This window comes from Chanodichthys erythropterus, chromosome 13 (assembly GCF_024489055.1).
Source record: "Chanodichthys erythropterus isolate Z2021 chromosome 13, ASM2448905v1, whole genome shotgun sequence".
Taxonomy (NCBI): Eukaryota; Metazoa; Chordata; class Actinopteri; order Cypriniformes; family Xenocyprididae; genus Chanodichthys; species Chanodichthys erythropterus.
Window position 1 is genome coordinate 35,189,828 of NC_090233.1, and position 18,053 is coordinate 35,207,880.

Here is an 18,053-nt window from a genome sequence, read left to right on the forward strand (position 1 = left end):
GATTTAGGAGAAACTCTTAAAAATAATGGGCGTGTCAATCCTAATTTTAGGAGTCCTAAATTTTTGCTCTAAGAGTATTTCACAAAGCATTTAGCACTAAAACTAACTCCTAAATCTGTGAAACGTTAGGAGTAGTCAAGAGGACTCCTAAGTCACTAAGACCAAATCACAAACAGTCCACCCAAAGACACTGTACACCATTGAGGCAATAGAGGATAGAGCCTGGGTGCTGAACCTTTTCTTCATAAATGCAATACATTTTGATTTATAGATTTGAATCTACGATGAGACGCCAAAAGAGAGTGAGGGACGGGGTGGCGGAGGGATGCAAAAAACTGACGAAGTAACTGTAGGCAGGTTGTATATATACCTCCTCTCGAGCTGATTAGAAATAAACTTTGTTTATAAAAAAAATGTGTTGCTTGAATTCTGCATTCTCTTGAGATGCAGACATCCAAGAGGCAGACAATTAACTGTATATACTAGTTTAATTAGTGACACTTAGCCTACATTTTAAAACCTTTATTTGAATATGGAAACATGACACCTCATTCTACATTATTTCTATGATTAAATCACTGACTCCTCCCCCATAGCCAATCACTGTGTGTTCACTCCATAGCAACGAGGTCAACTCCGCCCTTAAACTTCGCTTAAGACTTCAGTCTATTCCTTAGTAAAAGGTTGTCTCAGCAGCTTTATGAATAGGTTTTAAGAGAAAACTCTTAGCTAAGAACTTTTACTGCTATTTAGGAGAACTCTTAGTGGTAAGATAAAATGTTTTGTGAATACAGCCCCAGACCTTTTGTGTAAAGGAGTTCACATGATCAGTTTCATAAATTGTATTATTTGATTCAAATATTTCTAATTCATTTATGTTATTTTTGATTTAAAAAATTTCAAAATCCTAAATGATTGAATGAATTTAAATGGAAAACACTGTAAAAAATGATCGTAATTTTAACTGTAAAAGACTGTAAAAATGCAACAGTAAAAACCTGTCAAATGGTTAACAGTAAGTTCCCGTACTATACTGAGAAAAATGGTAATAGATACTTTAAATTTCGTGTAAATTTACAGTAAATTGTACAGCCGATTGTATTTACCCTTAAAAATTTATACAAGTTTTGTTCATTTGTAAAGATTATCACGATGAACAAAAGCTTTGGTTAATCACAGACCTTATTTTCTGCAATAATCCAAAAGCCAATGGAAAAAATGGCTTTTGTTAAGGGAACCAGAGTGATGCTAACTTTTGGGTTGGCCTACAAAAATGCGTCGTCCTTGCACCACCCTATTTGTGATGAGCTTTGATTCATCAAGTGGCTCTCCACCAGTGTTATTATGGTGGATGTGGGTAAATCTTAAAAGCACAAAACAGATTTGAGTAGCAACATGGCATTGCTAATTCAGCAGAAAAGGGTTGTTGGATTACTGTAATGTAAAAAACCATAAATTGTACAGGTTGTTCTGTAAATATGTTTACATTCTAACAACCACAGCTGCCAGTTTTTTTTTTCCCCTGCAAAAACGATTTTTTACAGTGTAGTTTTTAAATATGTGACCCTGGACCACAAAACCAGTCAAGGGTCAATTTTTTAAAACTGAGATTTATACATCATCTGAAAGCTGAATAAGTAAGCTTTCCATTGATGTATGGTTTGTTAGGATAGGACAATATTTTCTTAAAATCTGGAATCTAAGGGTGCAAAAAAAATCTAAATATTGAGAAAATTGCCTTTAATGTTGTCCAAATGAAGTCCTTAGCATAGCCACTTACAAAAATACATTTTTTATATTTTTACAGTAGAAAAGTTTATATAATATTTTCATGGAACATGATTTTTACTTAATATCCTTCTACAATCTATTGTTTGCTATTGCTACAAATATATCCATGTGACTTATGGCTGGTTTTGTGGTCCAGGGTCACATATGGTCTTTTGAACCCCACTACACACACACACACACACAGACACCATTGTATTTTAACATATTACGCATTTCGTCAGAGGGACATTTTGAAATGTAACCTGAGTTGATTACTTGACTATGGCTGCTCATGAGCTACTGATGGAATTATTTGCAGCTTGACTCATTTTCAGGAATGAGTTTATCTTTCAACATTTTCAAAAGCAGAAAACACTGCTTTTTAATTGTCCATTTAATAACATACCAAACCATCTTAATATTTGATATGATGCAGGCTGCATTAATTTATCAAACTTGTAGTTAAAAGGCCCTTTGGCTATAATGCTCTGATGTTTTTAGTGTAATGACTGTTGTGGTCTCCTCTCATTAGTCTATAATTAAAGAACCATCAATCTCTCCTGTGAGCACCAACATAGCATAAATAATTTACTTGTATATTCAAAACTTTCATTAGATTTCATTAATATTAACCACTTAAACAATCCCCACAGTACTGCAAAATGCAATGAGAAAGAGAGAGGGAGATGCAGACACAGAGAGAAAGATTGTAACTGCATGCAACAAGAGCGAAAAACTGATTATTTATGCTGGAACACATACAAAGTCAAAATTACACACACATACACACAGGCTATAGGATAATCTAAGTTTTGCATAACAGCAACAAAGACTTGTATTGAGAACATGATTTATAACGTCAGCATGACATCACTGAACCCACATCAGCATAGCCGAAGTGACGTTTATTTATGCGCTTAATTTTTTTGGGATATCTGTAAGCTGACACAGAGGGCCTACGGCTGTTCTTGGCCTTTTAGCAAACAGGAAAACAAACAAGACAATACAGTCAGAGTGAGTCATGAGCTATGACATCATTGGTAATAATGAGCTGCACAGTGCAGTCTTAAACTGAAAAAAATTACACCCACACCAACAAACTTAAATCCCCCTCTAAATTTTTGTGCAGGCATACAATTGCATAAGGCTGCTTGGAAACAGAAACGCTGGAAAACGTTATATTGGAAAAATGGATATATGCCAGCTAATATTAGGTCAATAGCCAATTCAACAAACCACTGAACTGAAGTCCAGATCTGAATCTCTAGCGCTGAAGCCACACCCCAAGCTGGGTGAACACAGATTGGGAGAGCAAACTGTCAGATCTCCCACAATGCATTGCTATATCCACACAAAGCCCTAACACACAGATAAAGCCTATAGCATGAAAACATGAAATACAACTGTAAAAGTTGGTAAGGGTTACTTTTATTTTGCTCTCCATGATGTTTTTATTTCAAAGCACCATTCATTTAAATACTTATTAAAATGGCAAATAACTATTATATAAACTATTCAGAGTTTTCAATTTCTTACTTTTTTTAAAAACTAATGATAAGTTGTTTTCTTTGAAAAATGTTAAGGAAAACAATATGTAAAGAATAAAATAATTTTAAAAAATAATAATACATTTAGTATTCTTACAGTGTGTGGAGAGGGCAGTTTAAATGTCAGGGCAAGAAAAATTGTCCAGCAGACAAAAATCCTGCTAGCAGCAGGTTGTCCGTGTCAGATTGACATTTTTCAAAGCATAGTTGAAACTAACTAAGCTTCAGTTTTCTATCCAACTGAATCAGGTTCTCCTGTATTTCCATTTATTTTGCATCACCCATTTTTTTTTTCTTTCTGTATTTTCAGACTCCAAGTTTACCAGCCACTATACTATCATTCTCTGTGGTATGCCATTCTGTGAGGTGGTAGTTATATTAGGTTCTCTGAAAGGTGTGTCTTATCTGACCACAAAATCTTTTCCCACATCAGTCACTATTTTGTGTTTTAGTAACTGCTTTCACATGTTGCGGTCCCTTACAGGACAGTATTAAACAGGGCTGTTTGGTTGCCCTTTATTCTTCTGGGGCCGTATTCACAAAACATTTTATCTTACCACTAAGAGATCTCCTAAATAGCAGTAAAAGTTCTTAGCTAAGAGTTTTCTCTTAAAACCTATTCACAAAGCTGCTGAGACAACCTTTTACTAAGGAACAGACTGAAGTCTTAAGCTAAGAGTAAGGGCAGGGTTAACCTTGTTGCTATGGAGAATACACACAGTGATTGGCTGATGGGGGAGGAGTCAGTTTGTGATTTGGTCTTAGTGACTTAGGTGTCCTCTTGACTACTCCTAACGTTTCACAGATTTAGGAGCTAGTTTTAGTGCTAAAATGCTTTTGTGAAATACTCTTAGAGCAAAAATGTAGGACTCCTAAATTTAGGACTGACACGCCCATTATTTTTAAGAGTTTCTCCTAAATCGGCAAGTTAGGAGCCACTTTTAGCCTTAAGATGTTTTGTGAATACGGCCCCAGAACTATAACTCCTTCAAAAAAAAAAAAAAAATACTGTTTTCTGTGCCTTCTTACAACCTGAACATGAGTTCACAAGTAGGCCTACATGCTCAGAACATCTGTCTCTCGTCCTTTCATTGGTTTGCTTGATTTGATTTTGACCCAAGGATGTCAATTCTACCATGACCACTTGCTCTGATGTTTCCAAGACAATGATAGGCCTATGAGAGGTCTCTGTTTGGAAATATGATCTGCCTCATAAGATCCACCTTCAGCTGCCTGTCTTTTAGCTGTGGCTTCTCCATTGGTCTGATGACATGGATGGTTCTTGTATTGCAGGTGCTCTTTTTTGGGTCTTGGTTTCAGTTATCACCCTGAGAACCCGGTCGTGGTACCAACCTGGTCATTTCATGTCCTGGATGTCCACTCTTGCTGCCCTATCCTCTCCATGCCTGTTTGTACCTCCTCCATTACCATCATGCATCTTATGCCAGAAGCTACATGCTCAAATCAATGTTTTGTTTCTCAGCCTCATTTCAGCCTCTCTACAACTGGCCTTTACCTGTCAAGAGATGCAGTCAAAGTAAAATGTACACATCATTCATTGGGGGAAAAATGCTGTAGGGTTCACCTTAAAACAGCTTTCACTCAGTAATTGCTATAGTAAATTTCACAAATAAGAAGTTTTGGACCTCACACACCCAGCCCACTCTCTCTTTGAACTGTTTGAACCCTCTGGCCAGCACTACAGAGCACAGAGCACCAGAACAGTAGCCACAGGAACAGAACTACACATTGTCTACAATAACTGTACATACATAACATCTAAAATTGTAATCCGTACATTACATCATAAAATGTACACTTGTAAATAGCATATCTGTAGATTCATTAACACACAATTGCAAGTTTATATCATGCAATTTTGACTTCATAACTCAGAATTGTGAGTCTGATTTTGTTTTTTGTTTTTTTATTAAACGGCGGAAACAAGCTTCCATAGTTATTACTCCAAAACTTTATATTATATATACATTTATACATTTATTATATATTTATACATTTATTCCCATTTTCGTGACATCACATGATAATTAATGATAGCGTATGATGTGAAGACAGGTTATCAAACAATAAAAGCTGTTAACAGTAAATAAATGCAATTTTGCAGACATAATAAATGTGTTTTGCATTGTTATAAATCACAAAAACTCTGCTGCTAGAATACTCACCCATACCAAGCGTTCTGCTCACATCACCCCAATTTTGTATGATCTCCACTGGCTCCCAGCTGCCTACCATATTAAATTCAAAATTCTCCTGCTCACTTTTAAATCTCTGCATGGCTTGGCTCCCCCTTATCTTTGTAATATGCTCGTCCCCTACACTCCAACTCACTCACTAAGTTCCTCTGATTCTGGCCTTCTCGTTGTCCCTCGGCATCGCCTCTCTTCAATGGGGGGGCAGATCATTCAGTACTGTCGCACCCAAACTCAAATTCTCTCCCCCGCTCACTCTGTTGTGTTAATAATATCTCTGAATTTAAATCATTACTCAAAACTCACCTGTTTTCTGAATGTTATACCTCATAATTTGATTAACTGATTGCTCTGCATTATTACTAATATTTCTCTGAATGTTATGTTATGCCTCTTAAGACCTGTTTTGTATTTTTATGCTTGACTCTATTTTTCTATACACTTCCCTGTCCATAATTGTTTCTCATCATTGTCTACTCATATTATCTTTTCCTTGTTAATTGTACACTGTAAAGCATCCTTGAGCTCTGGGAAGGCACTATATAAATAAAAATTATTATTATTATTATTATTATTATTAAAATTTCACTCTTCATTTGGTGTTAAAAATGATTGGATTAAAAGCCTTGTTCACTGCTTAAATACTGATACAGCATGAGATAAACTACACCACATATTAACATTTTAAATAAGATGTAGACTACCTTTCAAAGTTTGTTTTTGTTTATTGAAAGAAATTAACAGTAAAGACTTCTATTCTTTAACTTCTGTTCAAGAATCCTGAAAAAAGAAATGCATCATGGTTTACACACAATTAAGCAATACAACCGTTTTCAACACTGATAATCCTAAGAAATTTTTTGAGCACCAAATCAGCATATTAGAATGATTTCTGAAGGATCATGTGACTCTGAAAACTGAAGTAATGACTGATGAACATTCTAAAAATAAATAATAATAAATATATATATTTTTTGTTATTGATTTTATAATAATATTTTAAAATATTGTAAAATATATTAAAATAGAAATATATATATATTATATTAAGAAATCTTACAGAACCCAAACTTTTGAAAATACATTTATATAGAAAGTGCAACTTAAAAATATAACAGAAAAAAATCCTGCATAGCAGTGTTAGCTAGTTTTATTTAACTGACAAAGACCAACATAAAATAATATTTTTTATAAGAATTATACATGCATTTATTATATTTTAAATTAATTGGCAGTACTGCATTCACTTAATGCACATGAAAACACAATAGTTTTCACACAATGTTTTGCTTAAGGACACAATTGTGATGGTGCAGAATTTTCATGAGTCAGCCATAAAATTTAACAAAAATAGCCCAATGCTACACAACCAGCACCCCACCAAACAGATGAACTGTAATGGAATTAAGCCCAGCATGGACAGGAATAGTTTTAACCTGAACAGACTCTTATGTTCTAAGCAGTGGTAAGAATAGGACTAACCTAGAAACCTGGATAAATAAACACTCATGCTTACACAGGAACAAGACCCCACTCAAGCCCAAAAGATGAAAATGCATGGATTAAAAGAGGTCTTAACCTGAAATACGCTTTGGTGCATGGACACACACACACACACACACACATATATACATATATAAATATTATATATATTTATTATTTTTATTATATATATATATATATATATATATATTAGATATAGATATATATATATCTCTCACACATAAACATTTTCAATCCTCTGCAGTAAGTGCTTTAATAAGTGTACTGCGATACAGCACTTAATCACAGCTGGAGATCAGTCTGCTTAAATTGATAATATTTTAATATTATATTTATCCACTTAGAATTCTCTTAAATAAATTCTTTTTTCTTTTTTTTTAGTTTTTCATGACATATCCACCCTGTCTCTACAACATTTTTTTCAGGTTTAATTTCAGTAAACCATCCTTTTGGTCTGAGAAGGAACTTAGATAAATCACATAAACCTATTCTATCTCAAAACATCAATGAACATTTGATTCCTCCTGATATGACCCCCTTAAGGCTTCCTTTGTGCCTCCATCTGGCCTCACACTGCATCACTCTGAAGATTTCACATTTTATATCAAGGTTTACCAAGTATCTGAGGAAACAAGCTCAAACAAACCCACACATGCAAATAGATAAACACACAGACACACTTGTATCTAAAGAAGGGAGACGAACAAAAAGAGGAGAGGGAAAATGAATATGCACCTTAATCGTGCACCCATAGGCAAATTACATAAAATACAGAAAAACGTATAGGCTAGGGAAAAGGGGGGTGGGAGGTGGGGGGGTATGAGAAACAGACCTAGAGGGAAAGAGAAACAGAAAGAGCGTATACCTAGAAAGGAGCAGGGATGGGTGTAGAGAGGCATTTGAGCAGAGAATGACGTCTGTACAAGCAGTTATATAATCATGCACTGAACATTGCGTATGTCACCATTAGAAGGTTACAGAGAGCCACATGAATACCAGACATTCTCTCTACGGTCATGTGCAGCATACTTCCACTCACTGAACGTACTCATGAAGCTACAGTACAGCTGCTCCTGCCCCGCGAGACCTTCTACGGCCAGACAGAAATCCGTACTCAGAGACTTATCTGCCCGACACCATCTACAGACGCTCACATCCCCAAAGTGCTCTGACTGGGAATCTCTGGATTTGTTTTTTTGTCATCATTTACTCCCCACAAACTTGTATGGCATGGTTTTCTCCATCAAACACAAAAAGAGGTGTTAGAATGTTTACACTGCTCTTTTACATACAAAGAAATAAATAGTCAAGGACAAAAAAAGAACCATAAACTAGTGTTCAAAAGTGTGGGGTCAGTTAAATTAACACTTTTATTCGTAAAGAGCGCATTAAATTGATCAAAAGTAACAGTAAAGACATTTATGCTGTTACAAAAGATATATTTCAAATAAATGCTGTTCTATTTAACTGCGTTTACACCGTAATATAGGGAACAACCAATTCTCACTATTAACTAGTTGCTTATTAGCATGCATATTACAAGATATTGGCTGTTTATTAGTACTTATAAAGCACATATTAATGCCTTATTCTGCATTTTCTATACAACCCTTAATCCTACCCAATACCTAAATTTAACAACTACCTTACTAACTATTAATAAGTGGTAATTAGTTTGAGGCAAAAGTTGTAGTTAATATTTAATTAAAAGCGAGAATTGGACCCTAAACTAAAGTGTGACCAAACTTTCCATCTACCAAATGAAAAAGTATAATGAAAAATATTTCAACTAATTATAAAGCAGCAATATTGATAGTAATAAGAATAGTTTCTTGAGCACCAATTCAGAATATATGAATGATTTCTGAAGAATCATGTGACTCTGAAGACCAGAATGATGATTGTTTTCTTTCAAAAACAAAATAAATCTTACTGAACCCACACTTTTGAAAAGTGTTTTAGTAGTTCATATGACTTATTCACTATATCCCAGCTCTTCTAAAGCCATATGACAGCTTTGTGCGAGAAACAGTGATTTCATCATTTCATTATTACTGTAAATCTCTCTACGTAGAAAATGACAGGCAAATTCTACAGCTTCAGACAGAATTAAATAATCCCAACTGTTTCTGCATAACTGCATTACAATATATTATACAAACTCTTCGACTTGAATCTAGTACATTTGAAATTTTGCCATAATCTGCGTTTATGGTTTGCTTAAAGTCTTGCATGAGTTGCCAGTGACTTTTGCAAATGTTCCTTGAATCCTTTAAACCTTGAATGACTTTCCAGAGAGTTCTCTGGCACATGCCACTCATGGCTAAATAAAATGCTGGAGGCAATTCTCACATGATAATCACAATATGTTTCCATTGAGTGCGTCACCTTTTTCCCTGCGACACTGACATTGGGCAGAGCTACAAACTCTGGCCAGTGCAAGCATACATAAGCAATATACACTAAATTGACATTTAAACATAGTAAAGCAACATGAAGTCACGTTTTGAATGAGTTGGCAGTAATTCAGGCCATGATTCCAGTGATGAATGTTGATAAAAGTTAAACAATACACAAGCAAGCAGATCTGGATAAATAACCACCCATGTTTTTTTACTGAAACTTCACATTGTCAGCGAACAGAAAAGCATGCATGTCCAACAGTAAGAGAGTAATGCAAAATATTAACGTGGCTGATGATGGTAGTAGTGTCCTAATCCCAAATCCGTGACACATCCTGCTGTGGCTTTGCACTTTGATATGATCACTGTAAATAACAAATGTGGGTCAAACACACAAGCATACTAAAACAAATGAGGCACAACAGAGGTATTCTGAGCATGATTCTGGCCTTGCATCAGAGCACTTTATCAATGAGCTTGTTTCTCATCAGAGAATTTATAATCATGGCTGGAGGTGGTTGTGTAAATCAGCTTTTTCAAAGTAGATTCAGCAACAGCTTTTAACCTTCATGTCTCGTTTATTACGCTAATAGAGAGAGACGATAATGTCTAAGTATAGCAATGACTACCTTCAAAATAAGAGTTTTAGACTAAGGGTATATTCCAATCACCCAACGGTGCCCCATTTAGCCATTTTAACTGGAAATCATAATTGTAAGGAGTGTATACTACCATTCAAAAGATTGGGGTCAGTAAGATTTATCTTAATTAATACTTTTATTCAGCAAGAATGCATTAAATTGCTCAAAAGCGACAGTAAACAAATTTATAATGTTACAAAAGATTTCTATTTAAATGCTGTTCGTTTTAACTTAATTGTTAACTTGAAATAATGATTTTACATTTGAGCCCCTTCCCCTGAGAAACTCTCTGTACATCCCTGTACTGGATTAATTTTAATAACTTTAATATACTTTAAGTGTGTACTAAGCACTAGAAATATACATGTATCGGATCTGGACTCAGTATCAGCAAATGTTCAATATTCAAGGACTCGGATCAGATCGGGAGCACAAAAAAAAAAAAAAAACTTGATTGGGACATCCCTAGTCATCATACCTGAAATTAATCTGTGCTGTCTGTGTGTTGTCTGTGTCTGATGATGTGCAGGGTACTCTAAACAAACAGATTTTATCGAATAAAATATCCCCTAGGAAACTCTGCAAATCTGAATGCTGTTTAAGGCTGCTTTGCTCTTTCTTTGAAAATGAAGAGAATGCCACAGGCTTAAACTACTGTAGATTTCATCATTTCTTATCAAACTCTCAGTCAGCCTTTGCGTCATTTAGTTGGTAAAGCCCCAAAAAGGCTGTTTACAGAAGCTACATGGCAAACTACAAGCAATCACTAAATGGAACAATTCAGATATTAAATGTATGTGTGTATCGGACACTTTATAAAAACGTTTCAGACGTAAATATGTTATTAAAGTGTTAGTTCACCCAAAAATGAAAATTATGTCATTAATGACTCACCCTCATGTTGTTCCAAACCCGTAAGACCTCCGTTCATCTTCGGAACAAAGTTTAAGATATTTTAGATTTAGTCCGAGAGCTTTCTGTCCCTCCAATGAAAATGTATGTACGGTGCACTGTCTGTCCATGTCCAGAAAGGTACTAAAAACATCAAAGTAGTCCATGTGGTATCAGTGGGTTAGTTAGAAGTTTTGAAGCATCGAAAATACATTTTGTTCCAAAAATAACAAAAACTATGATTTTATTCAGCATTATATTCTCTTCCGGGTCTGTTGTCAATCCGGGTTCACGACTCCGCAGTGATGCTGCTGATGTAAGACGCTGCTGCCATGTTATCCGGTGCGCCCGAGCTTCGTTTACAGTCTGAGGGAGACGCACGCTATATTCAAGCTATTCTACATTGTTTGTATTTTGGTATTGCTATATTTTTTAAAATGGTGCGTAAGTGTGCATGTCACGCCGGATGTCCTAATCGCCAAAAAACAACGACGTAAAAGTGCATTACCAACGCCGACAGATGAAAGGATTCAATGGAATCAATTCAAATAGAATCAATTCAATGGAAAGGAATCCGGAAGAGAATACAATGCTGAATAAAGTCGTAGTTTTTGTTATTTTTGGACCAAAATTTATTTTCGATGCTTCAAATAATTCTAACTAACCCACTGATGTCACATGAACTACTTTGATGATGTTTTATTACCTTTCTGGACATGGACAGTGTACCGAACACTTTCAATGGAGGGACAGAAAGCTCTCGGACTAAATCTAAAATATCTTAAACTGTGTTCCGAAGATGAACGGAGGTCTTACGGGTTTGGAACGACATGAGGGTGAGTCATTAATGACATCATTTTCATTTTTGTTTGCTAACAATATCAGTGTAGTATTCTCATTTTACCCTGTTTAATTCTGCAGTATTCAGCAGATATTTTCCTCACAACAGCACAAAAATCTGGCATGCTCAGAGCCTCATGCCTGCCTCTTGACAAAGGTTAGCATGTACTACTAATAGGAATGAGTGAGTTAGAGGATGTAAATGAGAGTGAGATCAAAGAAAGAGAGGAAATGTAAGTGATGCCTCAAAGGGTTTCTAACTGAAGCATGAATGGAGGAATTGATTAGCTTGACTAACTGATTAGAGTAAAGGGAAGGACAGAGCACTGAAGAAACGAACGAAGAAGGGACGAGAAGGTAAAAGGAACACATTTCTTTGGATTAAAAGGGGTAAGAAAGAATATTTGAGTAAAATATAGTAATAAGCAATAAAAGAAATGAAAGAGTTCCGTGCTTTGCGGTGTTGTGGTCACATTTACGTCTTTCAGAAGACAGTAGTAAAATCCCTTGAACAACAACAAAATCCATCCAAGAACAGTACTGCCCTCAAACTATGTTTCACAACCTTGAGCAGAAATCATTCACACTGAAATCATCTGTCAAACTTATATAACCACTTGAGCAACCTCAGGGCACAGAGAGACAGTGGGCATGAATTCAACAAACATACATTGGTGGGAAACTATATATTTTATACCTATGCTTCTAATTCTTTACTGCTATTTTTCTATTACTAAAAAAACCAACATAACATATAATGTTCAAGATAGTGAACAAAAACAGGAAAACAGATCTCATCGCATCTGCTTGTCGGGGAAAGTGTTAACAGCAATATGAACTGACATATGGACTAAGGTAATTAGCTAACCTAGCTAGTTATTTTTTATTGTTGCCGTTTTATTCAATTTTAATATTCGAATGTTAGTGAGAAGAAAAAAAATAAAAACACTTTTAGATATCAGTCTGCATATATGATCAGTTATGCTCATCTTTGGTAGCTCCTTTGAAGGCATCTTGGGTAAATCAGCTCTATATTTAATGAAGCACAGACTTGAACCCGAAGCCACATTCAGTTTTACTGAATGTTGTTCATAACCAACAATCTTACACTCTGTAACCTCAGATCAAAAGCCTTCACAGCACTCTCACTTCACCTTATGTCTTTGAGCAACACTGAGTCATCAGGGCATAAAAAAAATAACTTTTACAATCTGTTTACAGGGTACAGTTTTATAAGTTTACAGTCTAACTAATCCACCTTGTACAGACACAGGGAGGCTTCACAAACAAACTGAAAGTTCTTTACAACTGCCTGCCACTAGGGGGAAAATTGAGATCGTTGTCATTTAAATTCCCATTAATAGTGAATACACACTTGCCAAAGTGATATACACTGTGTTCAAGACATTTTATAATTAATATATTTCCTGAAAATCAAACTTTGGTGTTGCTGGTGTAATACTCTACAATTTAAACTATACAGCAGAATTCCTAAACTCTTTTGTCAGCCAAACCCCTTTAATCTAAATCTTGACCATAGTTTAAAACAAGCCACAACTAAAGTTTTAGGCTTTGATTATGTTTTATACAAGCTTGAGTCTTCCATCTCATATCTGCATTTATACAAGTGTTTTCCCTATCATTTTTTTTCTCTCTCCCTTTCATTGTACCCATTCTCTGGCTATCTTGCAGAGACTTTTTAATTTTTCTGTCTACTCAGTTTTTTAGCTTCATGCTCTGCTCTCACAGCTGTAGATCTGACACAGGATTTGAACATTCACCACTGCTCCGAGAGCTCTTAAAGGGCCAGCGCGTCTCTTAACGTGCTCAGGCACAGCAGCAGCGGCACACTGCCATTTCTGCCTGCCGAGTCACAATGATCTGCTTGCCTGCGTGCTAGGGCGAAGCTTCTAGGCCGTGCCCCAGTAACCCAGTTTTCCCAGTGCGAAAGCTCCGTAACAGCCCAGCAGTGGCCACTGTGTCATCTGTTACCTAACACACTCACACCGGAAGTGGTGTACCTGTCATATGCCCTCAGCACCCACCACACCAAGTTTCCGCTGAGGTTTTCATTTCTGATCTATTTGTGATTCACTGTGCGACGTTTTATTCTAATGAGAACCTTTATTCAGAAATATTTAGCACAGAACAGAGCACATCTAACTGCCCACACAGCACAACATGTATAGACTGTAAGACTGAACAAAGAAAACGAGTGAACCACATTCATATAACAGAAAAGAGATAAAGCGAGCTATATTACAAAATACTGAAGCCATCCAAAATACACCAGTATTATTCTGATGAGGTAACAATGGCCTAATCAGTGAATGGTAACCTCAAGTTGAACCAATCAAGAGCCAGAAAATACTAACAATTAGTAGTTTTGGAAAAAGAAAAAAAAAAAAGAGAACCACACAGAGGCTTTATTAGAAATTGCCCCTTATACTCTCCTTCACAATTCCCTAAATTACTCCACTAATAATAAATGTCCACTAAATTAGTGAATGAAAACAAGTGAGCGAATTTGGACAATGAGTGCTCTGGAAGCACCATGCAAAATTCATTTGATGCACGCAGTGAGTGGTTATTTCTACACTCATTAGTGAGGTGCATTATGGGATTGAAGGAGAGCACTTGATAATGCCCACTATGTTTAGGACACCACTATAAATGGCTGTTCCCTCAAATAGCGCACTAAAACAACTATTCTTTTCTTGACCAATAATAAATGTATCAACACAACAGTCTAATACAATATACGTCACAGCAAAGTTACAAAATGTTTGAAGATAAATTAGCATATCACTTCATAGTGACCACTGGTTGATGATCAGTACTAACATGATGTCTAATTAATTGCTCTTTCTCTTTCAATCTCCTATCTCACAGTCTCTTGCTACAGACAGATCAAATACACAATTCAAATCAATTCCTGATGTACAAAATCAACTTCTACATCTTTTCTTGTTCAAAAAGCCATTTCACTCGGATATACATGGCAATAGGGAATTTCATGCTGACTTTAAGTGAAACATACAGTATCTCTTGCTCTTTTTAGGCTTGATAGACAGTAAAGAGATGGAACAATCTGGTAAATAGGACCATTATGATTCAGAGAAATTATTGAGGGGGGAAATATGAAAGTGAAAAAGTGAAAGTTCAGAACTTTGAAACCAGCTGCACAGGTTTTAATCTAATTGGACATCTGATCATAGATCTGATACTCTTGTTCAAGGGAGATCTGAATCTATTATAAGTGTTGCCTAAAGCATAGACATGCTTGTTTCATGCGGTCACCTGGTTCCAAAAAAAGCTCTTGGATAATGAAATAGACACATAATTGGTCAACTAGTGCTCTGTGCAGAAGGACAGACTGGTTTGAATTCACCCCATGTGACCATATTTCCTCCTCCACTGTTCTGTTCTGTTCATTTATAGCACTTTTCACTCCCAAATCACTTTACAGAGCAATCAGCAGCAGTGTGCAGCATCAGGGGTGTGTTTCCCAAAAGCACTATTAGCCAACTATGGTTGCAAGTTCCATTGAACTCTGTTGCAACCATAGTTGGCTTTGGGAAATACATCCCTGGATGATGCGACAGCAGCCATGGGGTGCAAGAGCATACACCAGCTATCAGTGGAGAGGACTATAGAAATGGTTAGGCAGCCAATGGGCAGATCTGGTCAGCATACCAGGTTTACACCCCTTCTCTTTTTCAAGAAACTGCCAGGAAATTGTGACCACAGAAAATCAGAACTTTATTCATCTCATTTCATCTCATCTGACGAATTTTGCCTTTTTACATAATAGTGTCATAATCACTAAATTAGGGAATTAGGACTCACATAGAGTGCAGGGTGAGCACCATCTACTGGCCTCACTAATACCCGTTTCTGCAGCAGCTTTAGTTTCCCCATAAATCTCCCATACTGACCAGACTCAACTCTGTTTAGCTTCAACAGGGACCAGATGAACGGTGGGGGTAAAAAAAAGAAGCTTCTATCTATAACAAAACAGCCTAAAAAACTCTTTTTGAGCCTTACATTGTTTTCCAATGCTGAGGAGAAGGCTAAGCTCTACTGATTAGAAACATTAGGACGATTTTCAATGCAACAGCTGTTCAAGTGTTGAACCCTGCCTTCCTTTACTCCCACACATTATCAAACATAAACAAAGTACAACAAAATAAACCCATTTGTTCATGGTTTATTTTGATGACTTGTCGCATGAGTTTCACTCAGGCAACCACAGAACAAAAAATTAAAACAATTACAATGAGGACTGACAGCTGCTCTCGTGCTCTGCCAAGCATAGACATCTGTGGCTCATGCGCGTCACGGAGAGGCTGCTGCGCGCGATGTAGCCTATATATAAAACTCTCGACGTATCAAACTACAGACAGTAAAGCTTTCATAACACAATCCAACAAGTCATCAATATTTCAAAATAATTTATAACGTATGTCTATTTGTTAACTTTCTAGAACAAATTAACAACACATGAAATGAGCAAATAAAGAGATTAAAAGGCATTTAAAAAAAAAAAAAAAAAAACTGAACGAGTTACAGCGGACACATCGTCAGCAGTGAACTTTTTATTCCTCTCAACGAAATCCAGGGCATGACGTCACTGCCACCGGCTCATGATTCTCAAGTCATGTGTTACATAACTTGCAATCTTTTCATAAGTGCTTTTATTTTGAGGGTTATTACGTTCAAACTTTCAATTGGCTTATCAGCATCGTTTAAACAAAGCTTTATATGACTTCAGTCCATACGCGGCTGTAAAAGAAAACGGACTAGACAAGATTTTAGCCTGCTGTTCCTCTTGACCTCCATTAAAAACACAGAGAGAGACGTCACCTCGGTCAATGAATGAATATGTATATGCAGACTCAAGGAGGGCATAATCTGCCCTCCATCTGACACATAGAGATATCGCAGTATCAAACTTCATTATTGGAATATATGTCCTTTCAAATGTACAGATACAAAGTCCAGAGCCTGTCCTAATCAATTATGAAACAAAATTACTACATCACAGAGAGAGAGAGAGAGAGAGAGAGAGAGAGAGAGAGAGAGAGAGAGAGAGAGAGAGGGAGAAAAATCAAAGGAATGTATTACTAGAAAGACAAATGTACTTACAGTTCTCGCTAATGAAACACTTCTATCTGTTGCAACTTTAACTGAACGCTCCGTAGCACCATGTAAGCCCGTTATGGGCGCTTGCACCGGGCGCCTTTAACACAATGACACACTTCTTGTGTGCTCTAATTTCACAAACTAAACCAAGCAACAACCAGCTGTACTCACCTAATCAGAAGCAGCAATGAGAACCCGACTTCAACCGAAAAGTTGCTAGGAATCTCCAGCGACGAGACACACCGAGAGTGGTTTTAGCCTTCCTTGCCGTACACATGAAATAGAGTTACATAACCGGCACCGTTTCTGTGGGCAATGAGTGACTTCCAGAGCGCTTTTTTCATTCACTGATGTTCATTTTCCAACGCACACACCTCACGCTTTACGTCATCAGCCGTCGTCACACCTTAAAAGGAGCGAAGGGGCGTGACCGGACCGGATTCGCCAGAGTCGGCGGAGGGGAGCGCGCAGACCCGCAGACCCGCAGCGCGTGCTCGCCAGCCGCCCGCCCGGTCTCTCTCTTTCTCATTTCTCGAGCGGCGGCCAGAGAATGTCATCGGCGGAGAATTAAGGAGGCTGTGTCTCCGAGGCAAGTTCTTCGTGTGGAAATAAAGGGGGAGCCTGAGTTACAGATCGGATGAAAGCCAGATTTAGTCGAATATTACAAATACCACACATTAGAGTGAACGATGCTTAAAAAAAAAACAGAGTTGCGGTTTCTAATATGACGTGGGAGTCCTGTAGTCAGTTATGTTATGTAACGACTATTGTTTCATAAAGTGTATTCTGCCAGATTTTTTTGGTTTACGCTGTTGCTTACGCTGAATGACTTGAAATATTGCGTCACCCGTAACCCCCATTTGGACCAGTGAGTTTACGCGCGCATGTAGCCTAGCTAGTAAGGTTTTGAATTATGGGGTTAGGGTGCGTTGTATTTTGTCATATATATATATATATATAGCATACAGTGTATCAAACGTTTCAGCGTCGATAAAATGTATTTTTACAAGTTAGTCAGAGCGTGTATTTTCACCCCTCTCCAAAAAGATCCCAGCAAACAAGTCCAGTTTGTCTGAGGAGGTAACCATGGAAACAGTACGC

The 18,053-nt window shown here is 36.8% G+C and overlaps 1 protein-coding gene across 4 annotated transcripts in view; it reads right to left on the reverse strand.

The window, feature by feature from the left end:
* npas2 (neuronal PAS domain protein 2) overlaps positions 1-17,345 on the reverse strand; it is a 73,696-nt gene extending 56,351 nt beyond the window's left edge. Inside the window, exon 1 of one of the 4 annotated variants that reach the window (XM_067405633.1) lies at positions 17,124-17,345. The gene's annotated coding sequence lies outside the window, so the exon portion shown is untranslated. Of the gene's footprint in view, positions 1-16,955; positions 17,064-17,123 lie in introns of those variants that run through there. The other 3 variants (XM_067405629.1, XM_067405634.1, XM_067405631.1) reach the window with 3 other exon arrangements.
* Between the last annotated feature and the right edge of the window lie 708 nt (positions 17,346-18,053).